The 15,766-nt window shown below is 41.9% G+C and overlaps 1 protein-coding gene and 1 long non-coding RNA gene across 3 annotated transcripts in view; one reads left to right on the top strand and one right to left on the bottom strand.

The window, feature by feature from the left end:
- The window catches only part of LOC146171611 (nose resistant to fluoxetine protein 6-like), a 223,932-nt gene that overhangs the window by 30,227 nt on the left and 177,939 nt on the right, over positions 1–15,766 (top strand). The gene's annotated exons all lie outside the window — the stretch shown is intronic.
- Positions 3,428–14,770, bottom strand: LOC146171612 (uncharacterized). 2 transcript variants are annotated; one of them, XR_014702809.1, is made up of 5 exons: positions 14,543–14,770; positions 13,288–13,363; positions 6,605–6,641; positions 4,589–4,671; positions 3,428–3,792 (listed from the first exon to the last, which is right to left on the bottom strand). It is a non-coding gene; the product is annotated as an uncharacterized LOC146171612 (long non-coding RNA). The 2 variants fall into 2 exon arrangements; XR_014702810.1 differs by having other exon boundaries at positions 4,610–4,671.

Here is a 15,766-nt window from a genome sequence, read left to right as displayed (position 1 = left end):
CTCACTCTCGCTCGTTCGATAATAAAAACTAGGCGCGTATGATGTGCGGGCTGCGGTTTCAATGGGAAGCCTGGTTGCGCCCAGCGAGGGCGCTCAGTATTGCGACGGGGCTATCGCTCTTCTCGGCAACTGCGGAAAAGCAGGTGATAGTAGACACTATGAGCTCTAGATGTTCGTTTCTAAGACGAATATGTGCTATGTTTGCCAGACAGCGTTGCCCTGAAATAATAGTTGCAGGAACGAGAAAGTAATCATGTGCATTTAATGGCTAAGCGTGAGGAGGGTTTCATTATAATTCGTTACTTAAACGAAAACGTACCCACAAGCAAATGCAAGAATTTGTTAGAATCAATCGTTGAACTTACTTATACACAGTCTCCTCAAAGGGCTAACACAATTTTTTATGCCTAAAAGAGATATAAGATGGCTTGAGAGGTTTCACAAGCTTTCCCATATCTTTGTACTGGAGTCACGGCCCGTAAAGTGGCAGTACGCAAGGCACCTCGGAGAAAGCATATTGAAATTTCGAGGTGCGTTATCATTCTTTAATGTGCAGGCGCATCAAACACGCAGGAAAGCGCAATCGTGCTGGCGCGTTTCAACTGCGGATTGCAGAAAACAAGCACGCATAACTATATAGCGAGAAACGCGACTTATATCTGCTTCAGTGCAGTTGCCGAGGAGAGCAAATAGCCTCGTCGCTGTACTGAGCGCCCTCGCTGGGCACAACCAGGCTTCCCACGCGTGAAACCGCAGCCCGCACATCATACGCGCCTAGTTTTTATCATCCAACGGGCGAGAGTGAGGGTGCGAAGTTACGTCAGCTGTTGTAACCTCGGAGCTGACGAGCACCGATAAGCCACAGAGAGCGCAACGCCGCCACACGGCCGAGCGCTTGCTCCGGCAGCCTTCGGAGCTGCCTGGTTACTTTTGGCAAAGACGGTACATGGTTCGAATCCCTGTCGAAAAGTAGGCTCTAAAGAGAGATGAATGATGAATGGGAAGGCCATATTGTATGAAACCGCTGTGAACGCTAAAATAGAACGGTTGCTTGACAGTTCTGAAGCAAACTCAACTGTGTTTTATTCCTACACCGTTCTTCTGAATTTGGGTTACGGTGACGACGACCGCTTTTTAGAGCGAACGAAATATAATGGCTTCGTGCCCTATGTTGGAACGATTTCCTGAAAACATTGTAGTTGTTGCGAACATTATTCTCAGATATGCAACACATTGGTTCTCTACGATCAGTAGTAACATCTCATGAAGGAAGGTGGGGGGGGGGGGAGGGGGAAGACAGGACCAGGTTTGAAAATTATGAGGACGCTATACGCTTCATCTTAATAGTGGAAGTATCACCGCTTTTAACAAGGCCTTTCCATTTCTGCAATTTTCGTCTGTAGAGAGAGGCGCAGAGTTCGGCAATGTTAAACGCCTTTCTTGATGCATACTGGCAGCGAAGAAGCACAAACACAAAGAGAGGGAACAGGCAAAAACACGGATGAACGCTGCTCCCCAGTAGAGCCAAGACGCCGTGATACCAACCACGCGGCTCGTCGTGATGCTCCTTAGCATGACGAAAGATGGGCGGTGAGGAGGAACGGGAGCAGCTGTTGCGGTTACGACTGTGATAACGACGCTGAGGATGAGCTCGGAGACTAAAACACCTTTGCTTGGAGCACCGCAAGACGCCAGCAACGAGATCTTGTATAGTACGCACGCAGTTTGGCAAGTTATTGAGGAAAACGCCACGGGTGATGGTGAGCTAGGTGGCAGCGGACTCTCCAGAGCTCAAGACCGAGCGGATGCCACACAGTGGGGGGGGGGGGGGGGGGGGGGGGGGGGCTATGATCTTATCTGCGTGGTCGGCTTAAGTCGTAAGGGCCGTGTAGGTTGCCGTCGCCAGTAACACCTGCACCGTAGGCGGGAGGCGTTGCAGCAACAGCTCCCGAAAAAGCTGAGTGTCAATAGTGGCTGCGCGGTCACCAAGCAAGCACAGCATGTGCCGAAGAAGTTGCGATGGATGCCGGTCGCCGAGCTCTGCCGCGGAACGGAGCTGCTGCAGCCGATTACGGTTGGATGGGAAGGTGCGTTCCAGAATTACTGCTTTCAATTCGCAGTACGTATTTGCTGCTGGGCGACTTACCAGTATGTCGGGGACCTCGAGCGCGACCTCGGCAGGCACCGAGGCCTGAAGGTGGCCGAACCGACATTCTTGGGAAGTAATGTTCGCTAGGCGAAAACGGGCTTCTGCTTGTAAAAACCATACGTCAGGTAACGGTGGCGGTGAGGCCTTTTTGATCTAACGAGCTACGTACACTATCGCGTAACAACATGATATTTTGACTATTGGAAGATTAGAATTCGATCAGAATGATAAAACAATTGCTCACAATATTGTGAAGTTGTTTCATAAATAAAATTGGTGTTGAAGAAAGGTACGCTTACCGAGTCTTAATTTCATTGGAAATTCTTTTGAATAAAAATTATATATAGATACAAAATTCGGGAGAGAGACTTAGTGGGAAGATGAAACGTATTCCGCAAAAAAAATGAGTTATGTGCGGCACTTTATAGTTTTGTGTCCGCTGAACAAGACTATACCATACTTACAAAAGGCAGAAAGGAGCGCAAACGGCTGTTTTTACAAGAAAACGAGCACCAGTGGGACCACCTACAAGCAAACGCCGCTTTTGTCTGTAATTGGCCGGACCCATCATTACGTCAAGTTTGGGTATGCGAGGCCGGCGCCAGCGGTGTTGCTGCGTGCGCGTCAGGGAACTTGAGAGCTCGATTCAAAATTTTATTGATTATTCGAATAATGTAAAGCATCTCTAACACCGTACACGTTCGAGCAACCAGCAGTTCAAAAGAAAAACGGCGAAAGACGCGGTCGAGTACGTCGACAGCGAAAGCAAAGTCAGTGCATTCGCGCGAGTCAAAAAGTGCCAGAGCTGGCCCGCTTTAACAACTGCCCTTTACACACTACACTGTAAACCAAAATACATCCTTAAGGGTGGATATCAATGTCTGTAACTAACACCCTTACACCCTTCAGAAAGGGTAATTTTAGGTTGAAATGTACCCTTATAAAGGGTAATTTTTCTTAATTTTTCCCTTTTGCAGCAGAAACTGAGAAAGGTGTTTTATGCCAGTTACACCATTTTACAATGGGTGTAAAAAACATTTTTTACCTTCGCACCCTTTTTTTAATTTTCCATTATTATACCGTCCTTTTCGTTTTGCAAATTTCTTTACTACGTACTGCGTGGACAAGCAATGCTCAGTGAAATGATCAAGGCCTTGCACTTCCCAAAATATCCAGTACGTGCTGCAGACAACACAGCTGCTTTCTCTTGGTTTCAGAATGTTTAAAACATGTCAAACATTCAAAGAGAATAAGCACACATGAAACTGTACTCTTGGAAAACCATTTTTTTAAACAATTCACGTCAGGGGACATGACTCCGGCTTTTGACTTTGGCTTCAAGACTTTGGCTTCAAGGCTATAAGAGCAGATTCTCAATGTTCTTCACCACGGCCTGGTCTTTAGGCAAAAGCAATTTGATGTGCTGATATGAAGCGCTGAATAATGTGCATCAGGCCTTTGTTACATAAACACCTAAAAATACCTGATCAAGTATACAAAAAACCAGTGTGCTGCCATTCATGCTATAGCGCCTTCTATGATGTCTGGAACTCTGAGTACAAAATTAAAAAAAAAATCTGTTATGCCTCTGCGAGGATGATGCTGGTGAATCCGATGCATGGTGTATATAGCTTCTCTTTGTCCTGAATAAGAAACAAAAAGGAACAACAGAAGTTAAAATGTTCGCTATTTCTACAAATGACAGCATTGTTACCATCTACTGGCTTACAAATTTGTATCAGCAAAAGCTGTTACTGCAGTTTGATAAAAAATTTCCCACTTTAGAACCTACGATGCACAACAAAGCAGCCCATCTTCAAATTTTCTATCAAAAAACTGTCTAAGTCTCAGGTTTTTCTTTCTTTAATACCAGTATATAAGCCCTTTTAATCAATTTTTCCTGGCTATCATATTCAGTGCAGTGTTTCAAACAGCCAGATCAGACACAAATGTGTGGAACATTGTGGCACTGCTTCAAATACCTTGGTTTTTGTCCCTCTTCAGGCACCTCTATGTAGAAGGCATTTTTTTATTGAGTGCAAAAATCCTACTGAATAAAATATGTTGCACCAATAAACAGATCTAGTATGGGTCCTGGTGTGATATATAATTAAAGAGTTCTACTTATGCACATTACCATTGGAACTTAGTCCTGAAAAGGAATGTGCCATCAAAACTGATGCTTCATTCTCATGCACAGAGGAATGTCATTACTATCTTCAAATGTTTTTGCATAGCTGTGCTCGAATAATATGTGCAAAAATACAAAATATCATGAGTCCAAATCTAAAATGCATCTTTCAGGCTCCACATATTAACTACAAATATTACAAATAAAATGAGACTACGACTTTATTCAACAGTATATGAAGGTCTAAATACCAATACAATATTCCAGTTAGCACACACTCTGTACAACATAATGCTAGCTTAACTCACCAAAGGCACAGAAGTTGCTACCTTTGCTCTCAGTTGATCCAGATGTTTGGACAGCAAGCAAAAGATGCATGCAGCTTGGATGTCTGTAACATAAAGACACAAAAATATGCCAAATTTGAGGTTTTGGTCCAGTCTTTGTTTAGAAAGAACAAGGCACTATGAAAGCTGGCAATAAGATCTTCTGAGCATCCTACTGCTCACTGTCCACCAAAAACCAGAGCTGCATCAGTGAAAGTACTGAGCAGGAATACAATTTTCTGAAGGTGATATGATTTGGGGAAGCTTACAAACTGTGACTAAAATGTATGCATTGCCCTAGTAGATGGCCACACATTCATGTCACGATATCAGAGGAGCCATTCCACCACTAGGGAGTTTCCCTCTAATGGTGCTTCAGCCGCAGCGCTAGAATAAAAGATTACAGTGATGCATTTAAGCCTGATCATGTGCAGAAATTCAGAAGCATTCAAGTTCCGTGCCTCGTTCCATTATGAGTCCTGTGTTTTGCTGCCTAGAACCATTACTTAGTTGCCCTTTCTATCGTTGAAATTATGGGAATCAAGAAACCAAACTCCGGGAGTAGCCCATTGAATCTGGTAATCACAACTGAGTCAGCTATACTCAAATTAAGCTAGACATAAAATCTGGATAAATTTGGATGAGGTCAAATTTCAGGAATCCAGAGGTTGGCCAAGTTTTCGGCATGGCCCACCTAAATTTGAAAGTCATCGCAGAATTAGTCACACTCAAATAAGATTAGACACAAATTTTCGACAAAATTGCAAGAATTTAAATTTCAGATGGGACCTGAATTTGTTTGGAGGTATGCACTGAATTCGACATACTCAAATTAGGTCAGACATTGATTTTCATCAAATTTTGGAGGTCCAGGGGGCCGAATTGTGAAGCTTCCCAATCACCATGTGGTCATCTAAATTGGTCATACTGAAATTATATTAGGCAGCACCATCAGCCAGCCTATACCCACTGAAGGGCAAAGGCATATCTCCATATTTTTCCAATTAGCCCTTTCCTGTACGAGCTGCATACATTTGACCCCCGCAAAGTACACCTCATCCACCTACCTAACTTTCTGCCATCCCCTGCTATGCTTTCCAGCTGTTGAAATCGTTTGTTACCCTAAGCAACAATCATTTATCCTATTTCCACAATACATGCCCGGCACATGTCCATTTCTTCTTCTTGATTTATACTAGATTGTCATTACTTTAGCTATTTTTCTGACTCACCGGTAAGCTGCTAGTCAAATCTGCTAGTACTTGCCAAATACACTCCATTACAATCTTATTCTCCTAGCTAATTCCATTTCATGGTCCGGATCTGCAGTTATTACCTGTCCTAAGCAGACATATTCGCCTACCATTTCCAGTGCTTCATTACCCATTGTAAACTGCTGTTCCTTCTAGAGGCTGCTAAACATTACTTTGGTCTTCTGCATATTGATTTTCAGGCCTACTTTTCTTTCTGCTTTCCATACCTAGGTCACCAAACGTCTTTTGCAGTTCATCTCCTGAATTACTTAACAAGGCAACGTCATCAGCGAATTGTAGATCACTTCGGTATTTCCCATCAACTTTTATCCCTAAATGCTCCCATTACAAGTCTGAATACTTCCTCGAAGCAAGCTGTGAATAGTGCTAAGGAAGTCATGTCTCCTCCCTAACACCTCTTTTGTATTGCAGTTTTGCTACCTCATCATGCAGAATAATGGTTACTATACATCCACTACAGATATATTTCAGTACTTTCACATACGGTTTGTCTACACCCAGATTCTGCAGTGAGCAATGCCTGCACGATTGCTGAGGTTTTTATTGGGTCAAATGCTTTTTCTCTATCAAAGAATGCTATGTGTAAGGTCTGGTTGTATACCAAGCGTTTTTCTATCAGCTATACTATTCTAATACCAGTGCCGCGACAGGGGACAAAGATGAGAAGGAAGAAGAAGCGCTACTAACAACTGCAGTTTATGTGAAAAATACATAATATACTCACGAAAGAGAACAAAAAGTGCAAGCGCTTGCTCTTTACCCTGTAAAAAAAAAATAGCAAACATTAGATATCCGAATACGAAATTTCATTCATGTGTATTTACTAACAGATGCTTATGCACGTGTTGCTGTTCTTGTCAATAGGCTTCATACAATGTCAATTCATCTTATGTCTGAACATAACTTTTGCCCAGTTAAAAAGAGGAGCACATGCTTTTTTTGACACATTAGACACACTTGGCTTGTTGAGGTGAGTCCCAGTAATGTAGGGCTAAATTTGGTGAAGGAGCACCATTCAAAGACGTTTTGCGTTTTAATGAATTTCTCGGTCTAGCCCATATTATAGTTCCTGCCGGATTTAAAAGGTATGCCATAGACCACGCCCTCTTTGCATGGCACAAAATGCTACTCATATTCCACCTGGCTGGCTTTTTCTGCTTCCTTTTTGTTTTCATTATCTAGCTCTTCTGTCAAAAAAAAAGCACTAAATTTTCCTAGTTTATTAGGAGCCGAAAATAATACCTCAACCGCATATCTAGTACCAACTTGTTTAAGCCTATGGGATAAATTATGGATGTATGGTATCACTGCATACCTCTTTTTATCTCTACTGGAAGGCCCCTGTGGATCATGTTTACCAAACGACAATCTTTTTCAGGATTTTATTGCAAGCAAGTGTTATCACGTCATTCCGGAAGCCGGCTAACTTTAGCCTCTGGACCTGCTGCTTGAAACTTCTGTCTATATCGTGGATGCATGATTTAGTAATCGCTGATAAGCACGACACTGCTATGCCGCACTTAACTATCATCGAATGCTCTGAATGACAACTAAGTAAAGGCTTTTCCGACATATGTTAAAAGGACCAACAAATTTGATCTTCCTTCTTTTCCAACAGCCAAGATTGGAGCTGATTTCATTTCGTATTTCGAAAGTAAACATCAAAATTTGGAAAACAAGTCAATATACCAGAAAGAAATTAGTCCCGATTCCTGAATGTTTGAATGAAGGGGAACGAAGATCATGTTTGTTGTTCCTTTCTACAGTGGTCAGAAAAGCCTTTACTTATTTATCATTCAGGGCATTTGAAGATACTTAAGTGCGGCATAGCAGTGGCATGCTTAGGATCAGCGATTAATAAATCATGCGTCCATGCTAGACAGAAGTTTCAAGCAGCCTGTCCAGAGGCTCAGGTTAGCCAGCTTTCCGAATCCTTGAAACGCTTGCAATAAAATCCTAAAAAAAGGTAGTCATTTGGTAAACATGATCCGCAGGGGCCTTCCAGCAGAAAGAAAAACAAGTATGCAGTGATATCACACATACATAAGTTATCCCATAGGCGTAAACAAGTTGGCATTATATTGCTGTTTCCAGCTCCTAATAAGCTAGCAAGAATTTGTGCTGTTGTTGACTGAAGAGCCAGAGAATGAAAACAAAAATGAAGCAAAAGAAAAAATGCCTGCCAAGTGGAACATGAGTTTCATTTTGTGCCGTATGAAGAGGGAGTGGTCAATGACATACCCTTTAAATTTGGCAAGAACTATATAAGCCAAACCGGGAAATTCATGAACACGCACTTACGCCAACACAAAATGCCTTTGAATAGTGCTCCTTCGTCAAATTTAGCCCTACATTACTGAAACTCACCTGAACAAACCAAGTGTGCCTAATGTGTCAAATAAAAAAGCATGCACTCCTCTTTTTTTAGAGAGCAAAAGTTATTCAGACGTCAATATCAACTGACATGGGAATTGCATGATGCCTGTTCGGTGTACAAAAACAGCAACACGTACCGTCTGTTGCAGAAGTTTGCGGCCCAACGCGCCGGGCAGAGGAGCAGTATCGCTCCCGAGAGGCGGCGCTGCGCCCGCCGGCGCTGCCTGGTGACGTAGCTATAAAGAGTGAGGAGGCTTGTTCTCTTCTCCTCATTCCGCGGTTGATATCGCACATCTTTGCTCTCAGCCGCGGGACGAGGGGAAGAGAACAAGCCTCCTCACTCTTTATAGCTGCGTCACCAGGCAGCGCCGTCTCTCGGGAGCGGTACTGCTCGTCTGCCCGGCGCGTTGGGCCGCAAACTTCTGCAACAGACAGTACATAACCATCCCTTAAGTAAATATACACGACTAAAAGTTCTTATCTGGATTCCTATTTTTTTTTTTTTTTGGGGGGGGGGGGGGAGAAGCACATACAATTCTGGTTGTCTTATGTCAGTATAATAGCTGTATATTTCTCAAATAATCTTCAGTTAGTAGCGCTTGTCGTTCCTGCTCTCTGTCCTCTATCGCAGCACTGGTAAAGTTTTCGAAGATGTACCAACTAACTGAAATGTATGTTTTGCTATGGTATGGATATGATCGATAGTAGAGTGTAGTACGCTTTCCGAAAACCTGCTTGATCTTTTGCTTGACAAATGTTACTGCATGCAGCAGCAGATTTGCATGATTACAATATCCACTCAGGAAGTGCTCCAAATCACAGCCATATATTAGAAACTAGAACGGCAGTAGGCATCTGCTCCTATATTTCTCTGAATAATATCAAATTGTTAAGTAAACCCTTGCCAAGGGAGCACTTCATGAGTAATGCATGATAGTACAGTGGCAATGAAACCTCACTGCATCAGTGCACGGTGTGATCTAGACTGCCATTTCTCCCGAATTGATTTGCATTAATTTTATGCACTTACAAGTCGTAATGATGTTCCAGGCAAGAAGTGGCCTTGTAGTCAAAGTTTATGAATGGTATAATGATTTTCAGTTCAGCCACTTCACACTGATGTCAAATATTTTTCCTTTATGGTTTAGGGCATTTAATACCCCAAAGCGACTCAGGCTATGAGACACACCATAGTGGAGGGCTCTCAAAATTCTAACCACTTATAGTTAACACGCACTGACATTGCAAACACACAGACACCTTGCTCTTTTGCATCCGCTGCTAAGTGGCTGCACACATTTTGAGCAATCCAAATTTTTTCAGCATGCCTTCATGTTTTCCGCCGAATGGCAGTCTTAACACTGCTGTGGATGCTGCTATAGCCAAATATCACAAGAAAAATGGCAACTAAGATTAATGAAATACATTCTTCAGGAACATCCTCCAAAAAAACAGCGCTAACAAACGGGGACGACAGGAAGAAACAACAGGAACAGGCGCTGATTTTTACAGAAAACAATAAAACACCAAAACCAGACCGCACGTGTTACTATGTGATGTCCAGATATGCAACTTCGCAGTCACGCAGGAGCAGGGAAGGTTTGCTGACACACAATCTTTCTTTCTTGGCCATATTATACGCCTCGATGATTTCCCTGGTCAACTGGTCGGGGTGTTTGTACAAAATGTCAGTATAATGTAAAGACGGAAAACAGGATTGACACTCACGGCAATGATCAACTAGATTAGTGGAGCGATTAGATTCTAATGAGTTGAGATGTTCTCTGAGACGTGTGTTAATACATCTTCAGGAAACCCAGTATGTGTGTGCATAAAAGGAAAGGTGTATTACCAAGCCACACGATACATATATTGGTCCTTTCATACCTTGCAGTTGTGGTGAAGGTATCCAGAGGGGAATATTGTTCAGAAACTACTAAGTCTACCAAGTTTCCCTGTAAACTATGTTAATATGTCAATATGTAATTTTTTTTATGCGTTAAAGGACGACCTGCGCTCCAAACGATCTTCTATTCATCTATTTTATTCATCAACTGTTTTTTCAAAATTGTTCCCCCCTCTACAGTATGAGCTGCATTGCTTTTTGAAACTTTTGTTGGTGCTTCTCACTTTGTATTGCATTTGTCTCTTTTCTTTTGGCATTTCATCCTTTGCATGTGCGGCGTAACATAATTCATTCTGTTCAAGTATTTCCTTTCTACCTTATTTATTCCTTCCCTAATGTCACCCTCCAGACTCGTCAGCAATGCCTTCATAGAATCTCCGTCTTTTTCTTCCCTGCCTTCTGTGCGATCTGTTTCTCACAGTACCTACTGCTATTTGCAGTTAAGTTGGCATGGCAATTCACTTACAAAATCATCAGTTTTCTCTTACAAACACATGCAAACATCCAAACAAAATCATCAGTTTCTCCTACAAACACATGCAAACATCCAACCTGCTTCTTGTGCCTATTCATCGTGTACAATGCACTGCACTTTAAGTGCTGCAGCAAAATGTTTTATTTTCTTCAGGTTAAGGGATCACCTATTCATCTTGTACAATGCACTGCTCTTTAACTGCTGCTGCAAAGATTTTATTTTCTTCAGGTTATGGGATCACAAGTTCCAAGTTAATATAAGGCCATCTCCAAGGCAGCATCTTTTTGTTCCTTCCCTACTCGCCTTAGTCCTTGGGAAGCAAAAACAAAAACTACACCACTGCCCAGACATTGACAAGTTCACTTGTCAAAACATCCACTGGCAGACTGCGGCTGCCCCTCAATCCTTCTTCAGTCTCCTTTGGCTTTATGTAGCTTATTGCCTTCATTTTGTTCTGATCCATTTTAATGATAGAATACTGATATTCAGGCCATATTAGTATGCAGGCTCTTGGTGCCACACAAATTAGCTCGCTAGGAATGTTATAGCAGCTTAATACAGCAATTGAGTCCAGCTGTGGCTTCATCTATAGTTGCAGTAAGGGTTGTTTTTTTTTTTCTTCCGACTCTCACCTCTGATAAATTAGGACTTTATATTTTCCTCAGCATTTGGCCTTTTTGAATGAATTATGTAAACGATTGAACCTAAATTATTTGGTCATATTGAGGCCCTTGCATATCTCACAATATATTTGGTTTCAAATACAGGCCTCAAAGTAAGCATATAGTCCGTTAGCGTTTTGTTTTAGAACGATTTCAATACCAATCAGCTTTTGCAACCGCCATAGCCATCCGTTAGTAAAAGTTTACTATGAGAGTGCTAAAGAATTCCCAGTTTGATGACACATGAATAAAGAAGCCATGAGAAGCTCCATTTCTGTCTGCTCACATTTACATCAATGATAACCTCTCCACACATTATACCTTTCATTCACTTAATGCAGGGTTTTAAGGAACACTGATGTTCAACATAATATTCAAAGTGGTCTGAAACAAGTGTCAGCTGAAATCCAACTACCAAGAATGAATAAGGTATTTAGTACATAGCTATACATATTGCTATGAAATAATGAAGCGCCAATAACGAACGAATACAAGTTCCACTACAAGTTGTCCATGTAGAATGAGAGGAAAAAGATTGCTACGCTGTATGAAAGAGCACTGGAAAAGAGTAGAGGGGTGAAGAAGCCTCAGTTCGCAGGTTGAGCCAACATTTCAACAAGTGGACTTGCCTTCGCCTGGGCAGAGCGGGCATCACTGGCAAGGGTTTAAATATGCTTTTGATTTTGTTCTCATCTGCCAGCCAGCACTGTGATACCATAATGTTGACAACTACTAACTAGCCCAGCAAAACACCTTGCATAGATATCTAGTCCATCGCCTTAACCGCTCGGCCACGACTGCACACACACAAAAAAAACTTCTCAAAAGCATTCTTCAGATGGGGAGAAGGACATAAAAAAAAAGAATATTAGCAAAGCAGTGAACCACAGTGGCAGGTATGGTTCACTCTCCTGTTAATATTCTGTTTCTTTTTCCTTCTCCCCTTTGGGGAAAGCTTTTGAGAATTGTTCCCCTGCAGATATCAGTTATCAGGACCTTTTGGAATGCATGTTGCTTTTCAAAAAAGTGTATCTGCACTAAAACTGCTTTAGGTGCTGACTAATCACTGCAGAAACAAGCATACACTCGCTCCAATCTTCTGAAAACAAAAGAAGGAAAAACCACGTTTCGGGGCTGGTACGGGTCCCTTGTTAACATGAAGCGCTGCATGGAACGGCAGCGGCTTAAATATGGTCAAAATTGCATAGTGTCCGATTGTAGATCTCTGGATGATTTACATGTGTCCTGCTAAGAGCATGCCTCGTGTTATGCTTTTAATAGGACACGTGGAAATCTTTCAGAGATCTACAATCGGACACTACCCAATTTTTAATCGCATTTAAGCTGCCCTAGTTCCATGCAGCGCTCCATGTGATTAAGGGACCCGCACGGGCCCCGAAATGTCATGTTTCCTTTTCTTTGTTTAGAACATTTGGAGAGTGTATGTTTGTTTCTGCAATGTTCGCTTTTCGCCAGACGGTAGTCCGTGAAATCCTGGACTATGCTGACTAATCATCTACCCTGCATTGTAGTTTTCCTGCTGCTGCCACTTTTATTTCTTTTTCAGGCCACAGGAACAGATTCCAGGCTGAAAAATCCATACTGAAGACATTTATTTCTTTATTTTTCTTTCAGTTCTTGACCTACTTCCTTCTCATGCACCCTCCTCCTCCTCAGCTTTTCCTGAGCGTATTTAAACCCCTGCCAGTGATGATTTCTCCGCCCAGATGAAGACAAGCCAACTGGTCAAAAAGTTGACCTGTGAACTTAGGCATCTCCCTCTACCCTTGTTCAGTGCTCTTTCATACAAGTTGTCCGTGACACTTAGTTGTATTTGTTCATTGTTGACGCTTCTTTATTTCATAACATGCACCAACTAACCCAGCAAAAAGTTATACTGGAGTGCTTACATACATATTGCATTATTTATGTAGGATGGAGAACACATAATCCAACTTAAAGAGAAGCACTGCAGCCAGAACACGCACCATTGGTTTACATGCCGCTCCTGAATATTTTCCAGTTGCCACAAATTCAGTGCTGTGAGCTCCCATGCGGTATTTCCTGCAGACATAATGCAATGCCATCATAAATACAACTGAGCAATGTGGCCAGAACAAAAATGTGGTAGAAGTGAGAATAAATAAAAGAAGCTCTGTAGAGGTTATCACGCAGCAGTTTTTCACACACGGACAATATTTTTCACTTCCCATTTTTTCTTTTATACACTGATACTTAGCACCACAAAACATTGACTTTCCGTTCTAAGCAGTCTGACAACTTTGAATGCATTTTCATCTTTTGTTTCAATTACAAATTGGTAATTATACACTATATTTTCTTAATTAGCAACATCAAGCGTTCTGTCATTCTCTTGCCTTTAAACCCTCTTTTTTAAATTTATTTTTTTAATTCATCAATGGTGAATTAAAATGATTGCATCAACTCTTCATCACCTATCACATGCCATCAATCATCTATCCCTAGAAGCACAAATTATCATGATCAATATTTTTATGTACTCTTTTCGGCATGCTGTGCCAACTACTACTACAACTACTGCTAGTACTACTATTACTACTACTACTACTACTACTACTACTACTACTACTACTACTACTACTACTACTACTACTACTACTACTACTAGTATTACTATGCCGACGACTTTTCGACCGAACGTGCGGCATAAGTTGTCACTTAAGCTGAAGACAGCATGAAATAAATGCAAAGCAATCAGATGCACAAACCAGCGGCCAACGCCTGTGCAGAAGATAGAGGAAATGTTTTCTCAAATATTGTGCTTACGCAATGTATCACATATAGCTAAAATACAGTCCATGAGCGCATATGACAGCAAAAATTGACATGCGCGAAGGAACTTCTGGGCGAGATGGAAATCGACCAAATGCATTCTCCTTGCCTTTCAAACTTGTCTAATTTTAAATTTGGCAGAACGCAAAGGTCCGAAAGAGTATGCGCTAGTAATCTCTAACATGGATGCATGGCTTCCAGTTATAATCGTATAAATCGAATGATTTCTCTATGTTTACTGTTCAGCGCACCCCCCTCCCTCCCCCTCCCTGTTAGTCTTGCAACCGCTCTCGGCGGAGAGCTCCGAACAAGTCTGTAACGCTTACAATTTCCTGAGCGTCGAACTAAGCAGTATGACAGGCATACTTTCTGTAAAACATGAGTTCTAAAATTCGCACCCACCATATGCCAATACATAAGATCGCTTACCTTTAGAGGGAGGTTGAGCATCGTCGTGAAGACAACAAAGAACGCAAAGCTTCTCAGGGAACTTCGATGGTTACTTCTGTTCCGAGTGTATGTCAGGCGGCACATTGACGACACTGAACGAAACTACTCACATCTGCCGTTAAATATGCACACAAAAACACTACGGTTCACTTCAATATGTCGCAAAATATGTCCGAAAATGCCGTTGGCGTGGAAAACGCACCGCCGCCACGCCACAAGCTGAAAAACAAAATGGTGGGAAAACGTCACCACGACGATACCGATGTCCACCTGGCGGCAGACATGCAGCGATGCAGCCTCGCTTTCGGTTTCGGTTTTATCGCGAGACGAAACGTGCATTTTTCGTACAGCAGCAGCCAGAACTATTGTGTTAGCAGACACTCAAAGAAATTAAGAGAACTAATTTATCGAGGTCGCATTAGGAAATTAGGTGGATGTCAGTCCGCAAGAGAGGTTTCTTCCGACATTTCGGCTGGGGTGCGGCTTTGTCAAGGAATGCAAGAATAACTTGATGCCCGCTACGTGCATAGATGCACGATCCGAAAACACATGGCAAGCCACTATCAGCTAATTAAAAAAAAACAGTTAAATAATCGTGAGATCGCCAGCTAGACTACATGTTTTCCAGTAATTTCACAAATCAAATGTATCATCTACACCCTACTTGTTGATGTTTGCAATGAGTCAAATGTTGTTTCTTAATTTATGAATGTTATGTCTTCCGACCGTTTTTCTGTGACCTGGTTGTATGTGCACATGATTCACTGTAGAGCAGCCTTACTGAAATCCTGCTATGATTGATTGAAGTCCAAGGTTAGCCTGACTCTATTATCTTGTGCCTTAGTAAATACTCTGTACCTAACGGATAGTAAGCTGAATGTTGAAACCGCTGTACGACCATCATAGTCATACATAAAGAAAGAAATAAAATTCCCAGAAGTAAAAGAATCAGAGAAGTAGACTCTCTCTCTCCGGTGCTATTCACCCCTTATTAAGATAAATGTTCGCAGGTCTGTAATGCGAACAATTAAAGATAAGGAATGATGGGCAATACATCAGCAATCTGCAATTCGCTCACATTTCGTTACAAAAATAAATCAAGTGACAAATTGCCCAGATTGATTATTATTCTAAACAGGTGATTCAGAACGGTAAGCATAAATTATTGTGTGAATGACTAATGCAAACTTCAACAGTCCCAGA

This window comes from Amblyomma maculatum, unplaced genomic scaffold (assembly GCF_055883805.1).
Source record: "Amblyomma maculatum isolate TAMU_Amacu unplaced genomic scaffold, ASM5588380v1 scaffold_19, whole genome shotgun sequence".
NCBI lineage: Eukaryota > Metazoa > Arthropoda > Arachnida > Ixodida > Ixodidae > Amblyomma > Amblyomma maculatum.
This window is presented reverse-complemented; position numbering and strand designations above follow the sequence as displayed.